We start from the raw sequence: 8,464 nt of genomic DNA, 5'->3' as shown, positions 1-8,464 counted from the left end.
AAATAATCAACGTACTGTAGTGATGCTTAACATTTTGTAATGCTTGTAGTCTCAAAAGCATTTGAATGGATTATAAAAACTCTGGTACTCTTGTCAAAAACTGATAAATATATCCATAAAAAGTACTGTTTTATACAATAAATTCCACAGTTGATAAATAAATGTTATGATCTCATATAAAATAGAAACTGTTGTGAAATGATTGAAATTGGATTTGAAGACAATCTGTTTTGAAGTCCAAATTTTACCACACTTTGAACATTTATATCAGATGTTTTAGTGTACGATAAATTAGCAAAACGAAACTGCAAAGTTGTTAAACAACGAATACAATTATTATATGAATGAGTTGAATGTTTATGTATATACTGTATTACTTACTTACACATGTTACTCCCAATGTAGCATAGAACGCAGACAAGCTTTCTACAACCCACTCTGTCCTGAGCCCTCTTTTCTAGTTCTATCCGACTGTTATTCATTCTTCTCATGTCTATCTCCATTTCTCGGCCTAATGTGTCCTTTGATCTTGCTCTCCTCCTTTGGCCTTGAGGATTCCAAGTGAGGGTTTGCCTTGTGACGCGGTTGGGTGCTTTCCTCAATGCGTGTCCTGTCCACTTCCAGCACTTCTTCCTGATTTCTTCCAGGTATCCTTCCTTACAGTTTGTTGGTACTTGTTCTTCATCCCAAATCATGCTGAAGAGAATGTGGGGTACCTCTGCAGTTACTGCTACATCTGCTTTGCTGGTCCCGCTGCTTTTCGACTGTAGATTTGACTGATGGTCATGCTGCATAAAGTATGAATAAATATTTAGATGTTAGGGTACATAATAATGTATCGTTAAGATGTTTCTTAAATAGTGATTATCAAACACTGAAAGTGATTTGACTTGAGTTTTGGAAGACCTTTTACAATTATCATAAGATCTGGAGATCTTTTATTATCACTGCCTCACAGTTACTGGTGACTTTACTGTCATGTATTATAATACTAATAGGAACGAAACTTTCTAAATTCTGACTTCTTAGCTGATCTCTAAACTTTAGAGACAGAACATTGTTGTAAACAGAAAGTCAGGTTTGGAAACTGGCTTGATTCAAAAGTTGATTAATCCTCCAGGAACAAAGAGTATTTACAAAATTATTAATGGTATCCTTAGACTTGCTGATATTCTTAGAAAACAAAGAGCATAAATAGTAATGTTTTTTGCATCTGACCAATCGAATTGTGATTCCTGTATTTTTTACTGAATTGAAAATAATAATTTAATAATGTTATGTGATCGTTTGTCAAATGAACTTTATCAGTTTGAAAGTTTCCACCATGCCGTATATGATTGGTAGGTTGCCAACATAAATTTAGACAGTATTGAATGGTCCTGTATTTAAATCCAGTTAGATCGTATGATGATTGTTGTCAGAATATGCACTACGGCTACTCACACACATAATTATCTGCTTAAGTCATGTTAGACAATAACGAAATAAGCCAATTGCGAGAATGAATTTCGAACACATGTTTTTCTGACGGTAGCTCTTCTAGGGTTACTACCGGTCCCCAGCCCGGGTAAAAGAGGAAGGCTGAGCATGAAGCCAGCAACTAAATCCCATAGAAAACAACCTTGCTGGAAAGACGTTATTCAGAATATATAATTTAAACCATTTAAAAACGATCCTCCGAATTGAATGATCTTCACTCATAAGAAATATGACACCTCGTGGTGGAAGCCAAGATTCTTCGGAAGTCATGATGACAATGCCCCTTCTAAAAACCAGAGCAATAATAACTATGCCTACATGAAACGTCCGGGAAATGTGGGACGCCGTGAGGACCAATCAAATAGCTACGGAAGTGAGGAGATAAAACTTGATGGTTCTCGGATTCAGTGAAACACATTGAACCTAATCTGAACAAAAAGTTAGGTTCGGGAGAGATGCTGTCGCACTATAGTCACGAAGTAGGGAATGTATAGCAGACTCGGAGCATCCATCGAAACAAAGAAGGAAGGAATCACAATGAATGTTATCCTCTGTTATGCACCCACCAATGACAACGAGGAAGACGATAAATTCAAAGAAAGGTTGCAGTCAATCATAGAGAAGTCCCAAGGAAAAATATGACCATCCTGATAGATGGTCTAAACACTAAAGTAAGAATGGACAGCAACGATTATAAAGGCATCATGTGACGAAATGAACTGGGAGAGAGTAACCATAATGGTGTCAGATTTGCAAGTTTATGTGCCTCAATATATTGGTTATATATGGTACAATATTTTCACACAAACACATACACAAAGCTACATGGGTCTGGCCGGATCACACTAAAGAGAACCAGGAAGATTATATATGCATCAGTAAAAACTTCAGAAGGATAATTGAAGAACTGGGAACCAGAAGAGGTGCTGACACAGTTTCAGATCACCACCTGGTGGTTTACAAACTGAAACATTAGCTGGCAAAGGATCAAATCAACGGAGATATAACGTCACAATGGTTTATTACCGCATTCATTCAAGATACTGACAAACCCAACGAATTTAAGATAGTTTTCAACCGCACGTTTCAAGCCTCACAACGTCTCAATGAGAAAGAAACTACTGTGTGTTATGCTCTTATGTCTTGTTGACTATCGAATGACTAAATCGCCAATTAAAACATCGACGTACATGACCTCGGCACTGTTCTTAATCAATGACACGTTAACTAATACCAGAAGCCTAGAGTCAACTCTGAGTACCTTTTGCCTCTTCTTGCCTTGACCTGCCCGTTATGTCCAGAACACAATCTCAGCTTCCACTGTATAAATCGTGAACTTCAGACGAGCGTGGCTTATATACAGGCAAACAGTATCACATCACGTCATAAAATAAAAGATAATAATTATACAAGATCAGGCTGAAAGTGGCCGTGATTGTGAGATTGTAATTAATACGTAAAGAATAACTTGTGAATAGTAAATCGTATATTAATAGTCAGTAGGTCAACCGAAAGCTTATGATGAAAGGAATATGAACATACATATAACACAGTTAATTAACAGTGGTCCAATAGTATTATATGTAATATTATTCCATAAATAATCCTTCACAGTTACCGTCCATTTATTCTTTGTTTGGATACAATGCTGTGGAGGATAACTGGAAGTGAATAAGAGAAGCACTTACTTCAGAATGACGAGAAGTGTCGGGACGCAAAAACATTATAATAAGGGATTGATCTTTACGGAATGGCCGGTCATCAAACAAATGAGGGGATACGTAAACAAAGATGAGATCCTCCATGAACCGAAACATGGGTTGGGAAAAGACGGGACGTGAGCATCCAATCTTCTCACAATATACGACAAATGTAGAGCATAATGGAGTCAGAGAGCACCGGTCCATGTAATTTTCCTTGAATTGGTGAAAGTGTTCGACAGGGTGTTGCACATAGTATTCGTTTAAAACATGACGAGTTTACGTTTAACTTATTCATTTCTGTCTTGGCTCTGTAGCTACCTAGTACACAGGATGTTGAATGCGTACCAGCTTTTTGCGCCTCAGGAATTGGAGTCCACAGAAGATCGTTTTAGGTCCACTCTTGATTCTGATCTCTATCCGCGCAAATTACGCGGAAATATGGAAGTTCATACAAGACGAAATGGGTTCCTTTGGAATCCTAAAAGGCCTAGTGGGATTGAGGCATTGGTCTATCCATGTAAAGATGCCACAAGTAATTGGAATTTGATAACGTGAAACCAAAAGTCGGAAGCGAAAAGGTCTGAAGGTATATTTGATAGGCTATCGATAAATCAAGAAGTGATCAATCTAAGCTGGCTAGCGGTCGTAGGAGATGTGAAGTAAGGTGTACCCAATCGTGATCTGGTGCGGATGCGTGACCAAGTGCCCCCAGCTAGGCGAGTTCATTAAAACTAATGTGGTCAGCAGAGCTATTGAGTTTGGGTATTCATCACTACACATCTGTGCTAACATCATAATAAACTGTACCAAAATTAGGAGCTTTCTATCATATGGTGTGTACCACTAATGTCAACAGATATAAACATTATTTAGCACTAACCAGGAGTAGAATTCTTGGTGCCAGAAAGTTAAGTGGATCGACTTAAATAAAACAGAAAGGAAAAAAGAAGAGTATTGTGAATTGGAAGAATCATACAAAATGCGAAGGAGATATGATGCAAATTTACAAATGAAGTATTCTATGTTCGGTTATCATATCCTATTAGGACATTCTGTAATTATGTATTAAATAATGCTATAATGTTTCTTGCGATAGTAATAACAGTTTGAGAGGTCTCGCCCGTTTATCAGTCACTGCTGTACTAAACGTTACAGAAAAGGGCATAAATGAAGCTATTAGTAAACCAGGAGACGCCATCAACAACTAAAAGTACATTCCAAAAGATTCACACAGCGAATAGGCAAAATAACAATAATACTTAACCTATCCGGCTCATATAACAGCTGAAAATGTTTTTCTGAAGACTAATCAGCCTGATGACCGCTAACAGCTTGATACAGCACCTGATATAACGCAAGATTGGGAGACTGCAACGGTTTCGAACTAAATGATCAGGCCTTGATGTGTCCGGTGGAATGTCAAACACTGAGCGTAAAGTGTGCTGCTAAAACAGTCAGAAAAAATCAAGGAACAGAACAAAATTTACGAAAGAACGTCCAAAACTTCATTTATTGCAACTTGACTTGATTGAGAGGCTGGAGTTATCAAGTTGCCCTATAAACGTGATTTACGATGGCAGCAATAAATTAGAAGTGGAAGATAAAAATTCGGTGAAGCATCATGGAAACGACATATTACTGTATTTAGTGACGGCCTAGTATGTGTTCAAATTATGAATCTACTCTCACTCTTCGGCAAGGATCAAAGCCGGTGTTCTGCCCGCAAACCATTATTTTAGACCTCTCTCCTAGCAGTTCAATAAAAATGCGAACGACTTCAAAAAATGAGTGCTATTGAATCAGTGAACTCAGAATGAAAGGTACTGATAGTGGCAGTTAAGAATTCCAGCATTAACTTCCGCGAATGTGCTGATTACTGAACTGGGCTAAATGAAGTACTGGAATCTCATCAGTATTCCTTACTATTGCCCAAAAATCCGTCTGCCCAGTCAAAAGAAAGTATGATTTTAGCAGATTTTGTTTTATCGGCTGATTTTCAAATTCCAGTTGCTGATAGGTGCATAGACTACCTCAACATCAATACACAGAGGTGTATTCTGATACAATCAACCCAATTTCTGGGTCCAGACTGCCTCAACTATATTTCGACAAGTGATGGCTATTATGCTATAGGACTTTCCGTAGTGAACCTGAGAGCTGACTTGGTGTTCCGGAAACTGCAGCACCTAAGAAGGGACACTTCTCCTGGCCCAGATATGGTCCATTCTGCCACACTGAAGGAAGTAGCCTCAGTCCTGGCAACACGACTTAGCGTGAAGTTCTCACACTCGCTAAGCCGAGGCAAACTACCGAAAAATTGGAAGCTGGCTATCATCCCACCAATTTTCAAAGAAGGTCGACGCAGCGAACCTTCAAGTTACCGACCAGTGGCTCTTCTCTCTATACCTCCAAAGATCATGGAGTCCCTGATATGAGATGGTATACATGACGATTTACTGTCCTTAAATTTCTTCTCACCCCAACAGCATGGTTTCAGGAAGGGTTACTCTTGTACAGCCAACCTGCTTACTGTGGTGGACAGATGGACAAGCATCCTTGATAGCAAAGGGGAAGGTTGATATCATTTACCTTGAATTCTCAAAAGCTTTTGATAGGATTAACCATATATATCTTATCAATAAGCTCAGACGATTGGGTTTCAGACCACCTCTCATTGATTGGCTCATTTCACATCTGAAAAATCGACATTTTAAGGTCAGGGTTAACCTCACTTTGTCTCAGGCTATGGAATGCCCTAGTGGGGTCCCCCAAGGTTCAGTACTAGGACCTCTTCTCTTCTTGATCTACATAAATGATCTTCCTCAACAGGTAACGTCAGACTTATTACTTTTTGCCGACGACGTGAAACTTTGGAGAGAGATACGCAACCAAGACGATACACAGGCACGTCAGGAGGATCTGACGCGACTTCAAAGTTGGGCAGACGATAACGGACTTACCTTTAACACTTCAAAGTGTAAAGTAGTACATCTGCGACATGTCGCAAACTACAGTTACAACTTAGGAAACTCCTCTCTAGTAGTATCCCAAGTCAAAAAAGATTTAGGAGTCCTGCTACTCTACGATTTGAAGTCTTACGCTAACTGCGACAAAAATGCCTTTTGAGCAAACCTTGTAATTGTGACATCGAAGCACATTTTTGGCCAGTTTGACGGAAGAACTTTCCACATAATCTTCAAAAGTCTCATTCATCCCAATTTAGAGTGCGGAAACAGTATTTTCTCCCTCACTCCAAAAGGATAGAAACACTCTGGAGTGTATCCAACGGCGATCCACGAAATCAGTTCGGAGAATCAGATTTAAAACTTATGAAGAGCGCCTCCAATCACTTAACCTTTACCCATTAGAGTATAGGCGCCTTAGAGTTGACCTTCTAATGGCTTACAGTATCCTTAACACTTCTGGACACCATCTTAAACACCTACATAGGCTTAGTCCCAATACTAACCTAAGGGGTAACACCAGGAATTGGAGATACAACATAGCAGGACGAACTGTAGACACAACTTCTACTCCTTAAGAGTTTTCAAATGCTGGAATTCGCTTCCGGCCGAGCTAGTCCAAGCGACTTCCCAGGAGTCCTTTAAGGGGCAACTTGATCTATTCTTAAGGACTAAGGATAGTATCTTACTGTGATTTACCAATATCTCTTTCCTCTTTTATCGGTAATATACCTAGGTTAGTGCCTGGAGGTATTGGTGATCCTGTAGCGGTAAATAAATCCCCAAAATAAATAGCACTGTACGTTTTCGACATTGGATGCTGACCATATGTTTTAGTGGACTCATCTAGCTGAAGGCGCTCGGTCAGGCATCCGCACCAGATCACGTGTGGTAACGCCATGCTCAACATCAACCGCAATCGCTAGCCAGATTAGATCAGAGAATTCCGATATATTGGTCATCGCCAAATATACTCTTCCGATCTCCTCGACTCCGTCTTTCGATTTCTCTGGGCGGGAACGAAATATATTAGAAGGTGTTACTGGTAGAAGCGTTGTCAAACACTGAATACCTGTGACATTATCATTGGTGAGACCGACGTGATCTGGTACACCTTATTGCAACTATGAGTCTGTTCCTTTTTGGGATTTTTATATATCATTGCCTTATTTTTTATTTTTTTTAAACATTGTGATTTTTTTTTCGTGTTTTTTCTTGGATATATATATATATTTTCCCCTCGTTCATTATCGTACTTCATACTTCATCATGACTGAACAGACATCTAAGGTACTCAAGCTTAAGACTTTGTCCCCACCTTCGTTTCAACTGATGCCTTTCTGGCCCGACAACATCGAAGCCTGGTTTTGCTACGCAGAAGCTGACTTCTCCGAACACGGCGTGATCGACACACGTGCACAATTCCTCGCAGTAGTCAAGGCACTACCGCGCGAATTCAACAGGTACGTAACACCTAGTATGTTTACTAGTGATGTTTCCGATCCTTACGAAATCTTAAAACGCTCGATTCTTAAACGAGGAGACCTAACCGATCGACAAAGGTTAGATCAACTCTTCAACAATATCGACCTGCAACACGGTTCTGCGACGGACATGTTGCAACGGCTGAGAGAGGTAATAGGCCCAAGAACTTTCGATGAAGGTCTATTCAAACAACTCTTCTTGTCAAAACTTCCCCAACAGGTGCAAGCAGTTCTGGTCTCGTTCCAGAACAACGCCTTAGACGAGCTAGCTGCATCTGCCGACCGCATTCTAGAAATTACGAAGCCTACTACCGAGGTATTTTCAGTCGAAGAAAAGCCTCACACGACTCAGAATGATATAACCGACTTATGTCACACACTCACGCGTTATCTTAGTCTTTGTACCGGCCGTAAGAGATCGCGCACACCACGTAGAAGCATTTCTCGTAAGCGATATGTCTCTAGACCACGAGAGACAGATAACCCCGACTGGTGCTGGTATCATAACCAGTATGGAAAGTTTTCCAGAAATTGCAGAAAACCCTGCAATTTTCCCAACACGAAACCGACTGATTCGAAAAGCAATTCGGGAAACTTCCAAGCCGGCACGCGTTAACGGCAACCGTAGCCGGCGAACAAAGCCGTCTGTCATTCGTCACAGATGTGACAACGAGAGTTCGCTACCTCGTCGACACTGGCGCAGAAGTTAGCGTTCTCCCAGCAAATCCTAACGACCGACTACACGAATCGACCCTAAACTTACAGGCGGCAAACGGAAAACCGATCGCTACGTATGGCAAAAGGTACGTTTACCTTAACGTGGGTTTACGCAAAC

The sequence above is a fragment of the Schistosoma haematobium genome, chromosome 6, assembly GCF_000699445.3.
Source record: "Schistosoma haematobium chromosome 6, whole genome shotgun sequence".
Classification (NCBI taxonomy): Eukaryota; Metazoa; Platyhelminthes; class Trematoda; order Strigeidida; family Schistosomatidae; genus Schistosoma; species Schistosoma haematobium.
This window is presented reverse-complemented; position numbering follows the sequence as displayed.